We start from the raw sequence: 11,890 nt of genomic DNA, 5'->3' as shown, positions 1-11,890 counted from the left end.
AATAATATTTTGTGCATTTATCTTCGCGTGTTTTAAAGAAATTTGTATATTTGCGTATAAATTTAGGTAGGGTATAGGTACTATACATACAGGCCAAAGTGAATATCCTATGTTCCTGAAAATATTTACAACTATCGCGTTTACTTATATTAACTAATATACGAAGTACTTAGTTTCTTTTTAATAGTAAAAAAGTGGATGCGTCCGTACTATTATTCCACAGTATAATTCCATAGCTGAGCTATGGCCGGCATAGGCATAATAAGTGGTAAATGCATTTTTGTAAGCTGGTGATTTTTTTAACTTCATGTAATGCATATACAAATATATAAAATTTTGTTATTCTTATTTTTTTAACCATTTTCTAAGTTTTAAAAACATTTTCATTACAGGCGACCGCACTTTTAAAGTTTTATTTGATATTAAATTACTATTTCTAACAAAATTGTTAGTTAAAATTAACATGTCTTAAACAATTACTTATATATGTTGATGTAACTTAGTATATAATAGTATACAAGTTAACGCCCTATTTTATAGAAATTGCTAAACGTCGTCTCTATAGACATGAACTAACAACAAAGACAGTACAATACACTGTAATTAATTTTTTATATAGGTACTACCTAGGTACAGGGCAATATGTGTGTTATGGAATATTTCTTGTTTATTTGAGAATATTCATACCAATAAAAGATAAATGGTTTTCAATTTTTATATCTAATTTAATTATATAATAGTGTAGTTAATATATTATTTAAAAATATAATGACTTTTGATGAGGAAGGGAGACTTTGTACAAAAGTTGATTGCTTGGGTACCTCTGTCCCATTGTCCCTATGTTTCGGTTTGAAGGGTGGGATATGGCGTGAAATTTACTCGGTACGAAGGAATAACACCTGAGTCCTCAGGAATGGCAACGCATGGGGAGTATCATAGGCGAAACAGTATACTCTGTTATGTCCATGGTACAGCTCATGTCTATAGACAACGGTTACTACTTTCCATCAGATGGGCCGTCAGCTTGTTTGCCATTCTAAGTTGTATAAAAAAAATCCTTTGATGAATATTTATTTCATATAAAGTACTTATTCAATTTTCATGTGCGCATTTTATGATGTAACACTACCAGATATGAGAGCAAGTTTACTTTGAAACGGAAAACATCACCTAAGCTTAAATAAACAAACATCAACATCATTAATATACCTAATGTTGTCGAGTCTCTGGATAATGTCGGAATGGGCGCATAATTCAGTGATGTGTCGGATATTTAGAACGCTTCGTGTGGAATATTTACATCGTTCGTTCAAATATCCTTGCTTACGTACAACATTCATATTTATTATATTTTAGATTATAAAATAAAAAAAATGTTCACGACTGTTGTTGTCCTTAGTGTGTAGCTAGAGGCATATGGTAATGAATTGTTACCATTGTTAGAAATGCATTACTCAACATATCCATATTACATCGAGTATATTTGAATCCAACTTGACACAATGCAAACATGGTGGTAGCTCCATGTCTCATATTAATTTGATTTATTGACGGTGTTTTCCATCATCCGAGTATTGATCGGAAATGACACCAGAACCTTTTGAGTATTAACTTACGACCGTTAAATTTATAAGTTGGGATAGGTTGTATTATGTGCCAACGGCTCGGTAGACTTCGAAAGGGAACCCGGGTCCCCAATACTATGGCGCGGCCATGATGAGTCTGCATGAGGCATTTCCCCACGAAAAAAGAAAAAATAATAAAAAAAAATGTGCCAATAGAAATTAATGTTTTTATTTTGATTATGAGATGATCTGTCTTAAAAATCATAGGAATGGAGAAAGACATAGACTTTTTATCTCACTCAATCAACATATCTTTATTATGCAGATAAAGTAGCAAGTAAAAGCTTGTGGATATAAAATGTACATCAATAGGCAACAATTTAAGTTGTCTAGGTAGTTGTTTCGTTTTATACAAAAAAAATATTTTATACAAAATTTGCCTATATATGTACCTCGGACTCTTTTCCTTTTAAATACGTATTAATGTTAAATTAAATATAATAGAATATCTCAATTGTACTTTTAGACAAGATAAAAGAAAATTCGTAGCTACAGGCAAAATTCTTTGGTAATGGAACCGTAAATTTTTCTACTGAAAATAAAATATTGTAATGTATAATAATTAGTCATGTGGTCCCGGTATAGAATAGGCCATCTCTTCCTATCACATGGATGTCTTAAGAGCCGACTAAGAGAGGGCAAAAGATGGGCAGCAACGTCTCTCTTAAAACATCTCCAAAGCCTAACTGCCAATCCGTCTGCCAAGCGTGCAACTACTGGCAAACTCCCCCAAAGGGGAGGTTTATGTTCAGCAGTGGATAGTTAAAGGCTGATATGATGATATGTATAATAATTGTATATCCAACAGTATACAAATTGATATCAGTTGCCTATGTGTATTAAGGTGTATCTCTGAATTCGCGTATCTATTCACGGACCGAGTTTTCATCTGTTGGGCAATTTATATTCGCAATTAACATATTTAGAAGTTGCCAGAATCAAAATGGATATAAATCATCTGAAGTAAATTTCTCTGGTGACATACTACGATTACACCGGTAGGTAGGTAAGTAAATGCAATTATAGCTTTTGCTAAAATCTGTCTTAGGATATTAATGCTACATAGCTACTGTTAGTGTGCATGACTTGTTTATTATAAAAAAATATTATTTTTACCATTAATATGGGTACTATTCTTAAAAAAAATTTGAGAACTATATTAATTTAATTTACGATAAATAAGAAATATCTAAGTATCAAGTTTTCTACTTATATATTTCTCAAAGATAATTTGTTTTGTTTTACACGAAAACAAAGTAAATTCTTGACAAACAATAAACTTAACGAAGAATAGGCCTTAAGACGAGTTCAGAATTGTTGCCAAGATATAATCATAGCTGCTTTTACCCAGTGTACGTATCTGGTTTATACCTTCTTTACGGCTATTGTTTCCTGTATTAATTTTTATTCCGTCTCAAAAACAACGCTAAATATTTGAGTTCCAATTCAGTTTTTTTTATAGAAATTTCCGGCATGCTACCACAATAACGCGGAAATGGAAAATGAACTGCTGAAAAGTCGATGACACGAGATGTGCTACACATAGCTCAGTAATGGTGTGCGTATAACAATTTAGTACTATTGTGGACTTGGCGAAGAGCGCACGCTGTGCAACTGTATACAATATTCTGTTTAGTAACACACTGTCCAGTAATAAATTTTCTTCATATTTTAATAGATCCTCATATATTATAATTATAGACTAATATTTTATATGCATTATAGATAATACTATTCATCTGTGTCCACATTTAAAATATTAGAACTTTTTAATTAAAATTGGTGTCAGTAAATTCAAGTAGCTAAATTAATTCAGTGAAAATATTAAACTATGTAAATTAGAAAACACTTTTTCGAAGAATAAAATTACATTTTGGTTTCCAGCAAACACATAAGGTAAAAGATATCTTTTTTTATATTCGTTCTTTACTTATAAGAAGCTTATAAGTTTACGTTAACATTAATTTAGTAAAATTTTGTTAATTTTATTCTTGAACTAACTTGAATTCACAGTTTTACCCGTATGGTACAAAGTTCTACATGTTAAGTATATAGCTTTTCTGTGTTCAAAGTTTTTTAATAACCATTAACCCGTTTAAGGGCAATTAAGATCCAAACATCATACATATTTTTACATTTATAATATTAATTACTTGGTAGGAATATTACATGGAAGGAAGAACGAGTAGAATATTTTAATAAGTTGTATCTGTAATGAAGAAATAATATCAAATGCTATAATATCTATATTTTAGGTTAATATCAACTTCTATCACCAATTTAATATATATATTTACATTTTATTTACCATCAATACTTATCTATATAAACCACTGACAGAACTTTGTGTCTTGTTATCATGGTTTTACCATTTTCTGACCTGAAGCAACACTGAGTGAATTGTTGTGTTTCGGTTTGAAAGGTAATGTCGCTTTAGTACCATATATATTTCAATTATTATAAATAGAGTGTAGAAACTAAGTTCAACATTGTAATACATAATTTTGTGATGTAATAATATAAAATAAGAATTTTGCTGTGTATTATACATTATGTAGAAATTTCAACAATCGTTTTCAGCAATTATTGTGGTACAAATGGGATTTAAATAATAATAAATACAATATTTAACTAAAGAGTAATAACACCACGAATTGGTAAACTAAACTTGGTGAAGACTTAGGTGACAAAATTTATTGTGTAATAAACTGGCGCTGTCCGTGGTTATTCATGTTTAACTACACGGTAACGATTAAGGCTTACCCTAACGATAAACACTCTTTGGCGTACATTTTGTCCGCACTAACAGAACACTTCGTACAAGTACTTTAAAAAAAATCAATATTGTATCGAAATATCACTCATCTGCACAAACATACACAACTAAATATTTTTATTTAATATCAAGTATGGCTTTATTTTTATGTCCGCCATATGCATTTATATAATAAAGATACGAATGTCATAATTCTAATTCATTAATTGAATTACCAAACACATTGATAATGCTTGTGTCATTTTAGATACTGTAATACTTTACTTTAATAAATTCCTTAGATTTTTTTATTTTATTTCTAAATGGACTCGGTTCTTATATTCTCGGTTGCGCGCCCAGATATACTTTATGTGAATTCACATAATACAGGGTATCCGGTTAGAGGAGCAGGCATCAATTGGTATGATTGTTGACACAATCGAAATAGATCAGAACGCTGTCACCCGTTTTTATTATTGTGTAATTTTTAACCCCGAATTTCGAGTAGATAGTACTCAGAAAGTTCTAACCTACAACAAGGCTAGGAGGAAACAGCTCATACATGTAATATGAATACATCAGCAGCCTATACTCGTATTTAAGAATTGTTTAAGAATAATACTATTTTACTTATAAAATTATAATTGGACGGTATTTCTACGTGGGAGATATTAAAAAAAATATGTGAGGGCTTCAAATAGACGCAATAGATGTCAATATAACAATTTTTAGAAATTCTGTCTGTCTGTATATTTGTTTTGGCATCACGCAAAAACTACTGCACCAAATTGAGTGTATTTCACACTGTTGTGTTTCTGAAGATCTAACTTAAAAACTGGTATCTGATATTGATACTTCACATATGTCATTTATTTCATTCCATTACTTTTGAAATCCACGCATAGGAAGTAGCGAGCTAAAAGTTAGTTAATATTTTCCTATTTCGAATATTTTTAATCATAAAATCTTTCAATTTTTAACTAATTTTTGATCTCTAAACTAATGTAGACTTGTGAAATAAAATAATAAAAATAAAAATATATACTCGTAAATGCCTTAAAAGAAATTAACAAATCGGCAAATCTTACTCTATCACTATGTATACGAGTTACAAGACTAATCAGTACACAGGGTAATTTTAACATGTGGTTTGAAATATAGAACGTAGTTTAATATAAATTTATTATTTGCTACAGCTCGTAAAAATTGCTAGTAAAAATATACATAACCAAACTCAACCTCTGCTATCTACTCGAGTGCCTATCTACTGTATGTACAAATAGTCACAAGTTCCCCGTTAAATTGATACGCACTCTACTAAAAGTACAATAGCGACTATAATTTCATTTCATATCTACTATATGAAAATATGCGCAGATATGAAATCCAGTGTATGTCAAAATTAATTTCCTTATCACGTTAAATTGAATATTGGCTCATGCACGTTTTTCAATAACTAGATAAAATAAAAGGGATTGTATCACAAAGTGGAAAAATGGACACAGGAAAAGCTTATAGAGAGCGAAAAATGTATTAAATAGAGTTATTATCACCAGAGGGAGATTTTGTACAAATGTCGATTGCTTGGGTACCTCTGTCTCATTCGTGTTTCAACCGTAAAGCAGCTGTGTCTGCATGGCTGTGTTTCGGTTTGAAGGGTGGGATATGGTGTGAATTTACAGGGTACAGAGGAATAAGACCTGAGTCCTGAAGAATGGCAACGCATGGAGGGGTATCATGGGCGAAACAATATGCTCTGTTATGTCCATGGTACTGCACATGTCTATAGGCGACGGTTACCACTTTCCATCAGGTGGGCCGTCGGCTTGTTTGCCATTCTAAATAGTATAAAAAAAAGTATTATAGGGGTAAATTACTTTAAACATGTCGTGTATTGTATGTATATATGTAATACCTAATGATTTTACTGTTTGTTATTACATACTTCCATACTAATTTTTATTGCCAACATTTTTACGTCAATTATACCGTTTGTATTAACTATTTAGATGAAATTGTGTAATGATAAATTCCATAAAATCAGGATTATCATTATCATTGACCAAACAGTTAATGTGTTAGTAGTACGAAGTAAGCATTTCAACCAACTTCAAAAAGAAAGATGTCTCAACTCGGTTGTATTTTTTATGTTTGTTATCTCATAACTCCTTCAATTGTAAATTGATTTGAAAATTATTTTTTTATCTTAAATATACTTACAGATTAGTCTCTCAAAATTTTTATAAATCTCAGTTCAGTAGTTTAGTTTTTAGATCAAAATATCTGGTTTTGTCACAATTAAAGTCAGTTTTTTTTTAAATACATTATTAATTACTACATATTACGATAAACAGTAGGTATATAACTTGACATTAATTTGAAGTTAAAAATAAAAAATACATTAGTAAATCGAAATTGAATATAATATAATATTTGTTGGTTAGTACTTATCTACTTACTTAGGTACTTAGGAAAATAAATTGTGATATTCACATTGACTTTTTAAACCATGAAACCTATCCATCTTAATATTATCTATAATAAATCTTTTTGAAAGATGACCTTTAAACTAGATGTTATAATTGAAAATCTGTTAAATAAAAATTGTTGTTTTTCCTGTAGTAGTTTCCCCTTTCTTAGGTTTATTTGCAATGTAAAATAAAGGCACATAGATACGATAAGCATGATGAGTTTATTCTAAAGTCGGTTAAACTTAGGAAGACTTATACTTTGACTATGTTGTTTGGGAAAAAGCTCGGTGACATTAATTTAACATAAAATTTCAGCTTCCGCTTTTCTGAATAAAATATTATCAATCTTTTAATCTTTCCTAATCTACTGAAGAGAGTTTAGGTTGAAGTTTGTATCATCAAAATCTCTACCTGCAATTAGTAGATAAGTGCATTTAAGCAAGGTGTTTTCTAAGTGACAATGCTGAAAATACAAAATATATTAAATGTCACTTTGGCAGATATACAATTTATAATTGAATTATTTTTTTCTATATCGAATAGTATATTTAATAAATTAATTTGAGCAGTAAGTGACAGTAATAATATACCCAAGTAACAAATTGGTTTACTACAGATTTTTTGGTCATAATACTTCACAATTTTTGATACTTCTCTATTTTTTCTGTTTATAGTAGAAAAGATCTCAAAAATAAAAAGGCTTAATAATAACTGTTGTGCCGTGTATAATACTATTTATTGTCTCTTTATAAGGTGCTTAATACAAATATTACAAAGCTTTAAAATCTAAAGATTATCTTAAAAGTGCACAAGTTCATACAGGGCAAATAATTATTTTCCTATTTTGGAATCATCTTCACATCACGTGCTCTGTACTATGATTTGCTTTTCATAATAAAATTATCATTTATAATATTTTTTTAATGATTTCTTGACATTTTTATATTAGTTACAGCTAATATAATTTACAGCGTAACCGACGTGAATTAGGATTAAAACTATTTTATATGAGTTTATCTACCTACCTGTATATCTAAATTGATATAATTCATCAATCAATTGATATTCATTTAGCTTTTTAAGTATAAATAAGTATAACAAATGTTTAAATGTCTTTATAAATTATCACGTTCAGTAATGAGTAAGTGCCTAGAAATTATAAAGGAAATATAACTTTAATTATTGCTAACAGGTAATAATATAATAATCGATATTTATTCTATGTGTGACACATTGATGTCATGTAATGTAATACCATTCATATAACTCTACTATCAGGTAGGCCGTATCTTTGACTGCCGCCTTTGAGACATAAAAAATCAATGAGTCGGTAATACGTAAATACATAATAGAATACTTTTAAAGGAAAAAAAAACGGTTCAATGGTATCTATTGTCTTAACAGCACTTGTGTGAGTAAGCCTGAGTTCTGTTTTATTTGAAAATTCAAATAAAAGTAGTATTAAATCAATTTGAGTTATGATTAAATGAAGTCTTGCTAGTAATATTTAGCTCCGGGGAATGATTTCATAACACAGTTCTGGCGCTCGATGAGTATCTCTGTGGATAGGTACAAGCATAGTTCTTTACACATTATTCACTATACATCTATTATTTGTTTACTATTATAGATAATAAGAATGGATATTTCAACGAAAACCTGTTTTAGTAGATCTTGTATAAAACGAGTAATATTTAAAAATATCCTGGTAATAAAATAAAAAACAAAATCGGAGACGTGCCTGAGACAGGTATCTATTAAATATAGAAATCTACCATCACAAACCCTGTTTTTTTATTAATTTCACACAAGACACAATCTTCTACGTTACTGTAATATTTTCATAAAATATTAGAAATGCCGGGGAAGTTCTAGTCCTCGCAATTTAATATTGCTGCATTTCTCGTACTTTTATGACTAAATAAAATCAGATAGAGCTGCAAAAATGACAGCAAGAATTAGAACATAAATTGAAAAATAAATAACACTAATTAAATCATTTTTATTTTAATTTATTTCTTTTTTTAAATCTTGTGCCACGATCACATAGTAATAATAACGACCAAAACTGCTCAACCGATTTTAACGAAGTTAATGATTTTAATTAATTTTGTTTGCTCCGACTTAAAAGATAAAATAGTTTCTATCCCGATTAGTGTTAGCTAGTAATTTATAAAAGTATTTATCTTTTCAGTCGAAAATTATTTCCCAAATAGGAAATAATTTGGGAAATAATTTCCAAATGGACGGTGGCGTAAATTTAAATATTTTGCAATGATTTATAACCCTATTAATTTGTTGTTTTACGGAATGTAATTATGTATAAACTAGTCAAAACAAAGATTCAGATAATATTGTCTACATTTGCAGACTGTAGCCTACTGCGTCACCGAAGGTGGCGGCAAATGTAATTATCGAATCACTTTATCTTGAGTTCGCTTGAAGGATTCAACAATTGAACTGATGTAAAAATTCTACTCATATATATTCATATGTATATTCTACGGAATGAAATTGATGGAATTAAAAAGTTACAAATAACATATTTGAAGTAGGTATTTGTTGTAAGCAAATATCATTTCTTAATACTTAACAACTTTATTTTAATCTTGTTATTTCCTGTTACTGTCTAGATCAGAAAATCTAAATCATAAATAAAAATACATCTAAATTCAGATGGCGATTAAAAACTAAACAGTTCAGACCGAATATTGATCAGTTAATGTGCCATGATAGCTCTTTATACTTTCTGATTAGATAGTACTGTCTTATTTAGTGTCGTTAAAGTATTATACACATTGCTAAATATACAAGGTTCTTATGAGTGGTATTGAATAATGTTTGGAAAATCGCATCAATAGTTTTTATGTGATAGCTACAAATGAAGTAAATATTTAAATACACGAATAAACATAAATGAGCCAGTCTTTGTGTCATACAAATACATACACACTCATATTCAACGTTACTTCGAACAATTATATTGCAACATCAATATCGTTGTTTCATTGTATTTTTATCTCATTACCAATACTTTACGATAAAATTGAATGTCAAGAAACACACTACGAGTGTGATTTCCTAATAGCTAAGGAAAATAGTCTTTCCAGTGAGCAGAAAACATTTTCTTGTACTGCTTGTCGGATGGGGAAAAGGCTTTGAATCTTTAGACAATGCTGCTCTACAATATAAATATAGAGCTGCGTTATAAATTGATATTAACTCAGAATCAAGTCGTTACATTGCGAGTGTTCAAACAGAAACATTCCTCTCTGCTTATTCATAAGAAAAATGTTATTAAGCCAAAATTTATTAGGTACGTGACGAATCGCTTCATTTGAGGCATGCATACTTTATTATATTTATGAATATATTAATGTATGTATTTATATTAATCATTATTGTCTTTATATCATTTAATAATGAGATATTTTCATAGTGAGCGAAACATGAAAGCGTTATGGCTTAGTGGTTAGTGGTTTTGTAAACCTGGCTTAAAACATTTTTATTGAATGGTAGGGAGTTCAAACACAGTGGTTGTCATCGTAAATTAAAATTATATGCCAGACATTACTTTCATGACAAGTTATCTTTTTCTATTACAAACAAATATTATTTTACACTTTGAATATGGGATATAAGCATACGTTTCGACTAGCTGTAAGCAAATATCGTAGCCTTTTATGGGTAATCAATAAACATATCGAGTCTCAATCTATGAGTACGACGATAATACAAACCGTTACCTATTATTAGTGTAAGAAGCCTACAAATCTGTAGGCGATCAGCCTACGGATGTGTACATGAATCAATGTTTTTTAGAGTAGCGGAGATTATTTTTTAATAAAAAAAAATCTTCGCATAAAATGAGAATAACTACTGGAATAAAAGAATTTTGCTAATTTATCACGAAACTTAATGAATTGTAAATAACCTGACAGGATGACAAAGTTACTTTGGACTATTTTTTATCTATGGGTTAAGTGGCCTATACCAACTATTAAGAAGAATCTAATTAATTTACTTGCTTAGATTACTTGCTCAGTATCCTATTTATTAAAATCTATTAAAAAATGTAGATACACGGTTTGTTACAGTTATGAATATACTTAACTGTGTATTAAATATATTGCATGCACCCTTAGATTATATAGATAGAGCATCAAGCTTCAAAAACGGGCCAACTTTTTGTCAATTAATTGTAAAATTAGCTGACTTCTTTTATTTTGTAAATGTTATATATACTTACGCACACAATTTATCTTGACGTATATAAATATAAAAGAATTTATAACACAAAATAAATATAGACGTTATAAAAAAATCACTCATAACTATTTATCACGCAAAATTGTACGAAAAAGTTGACCCATTTTTCTCGAAGCATTTGTAGACACTCTATCTGAAGACACTCTAATATAATATAATCTAAATATAGAACAATAATATTTTTTCTGTAACGTGATATTACCCTCAGTTTTTTGGTACAAAATTGGTAAACAGATATAAATACCTATATTTTAAATTAAATAAATTTTAAAAGAAAATAAACTTTTATATTGGGAATATAACAGAAGTAAAAAATAATATAGATACATCTTACAAATAAGTGTGAAAATGTATCCTTCTCTCCATTATATATCAAGCTTTTCTGCAGAAATCCTCTTTATGTCGACGATATGGTTGGCTACTTAGATATAGTGTCATCAGAGGATTAAGCCATATCTGTCTTGAAATAAATAAAAGAAAAAGTTGAATTACTGACTGATATAAAACTAAGTGACTGACTAAGACGTCAATTTAATAATTAAATTATGTTTAAAAAATTATCGATTTTAATTGTGGCAAATCCAGTTATTTTGATTTAAAAACTAAACTACTGAACCTATTTTGATGCAATTTTTATGAAACCAACTTCTAAGTATATCCCTTCAAATAAAAAAATAATTTTCTAAATTCTGATTTAATCCATTACAATTGACAGAGTTATGAGGTAACACACATTAAAAAAATACAACAGAATTGAGAGCCTTCTTCTT

The sequence above is a fragment of the Galleria mellonella genome, unplaced genomic scaffold, assembly GCF_026898425.1.
Source record: "Galleria mellonella isolate WM207_F2 unplaced genomic scaffold, CSIRO_AGI_GalMel_v1 utg173, whole genome shotgun sequence".
NCBI lineage: Eukaryota > Metazoa > Arthropoda > Insecta > Lepidoptera > Pyralidae > Galleria > Galleria mellonella.
Note: the sequence above shows the minus strand (reverse complement) of the source record.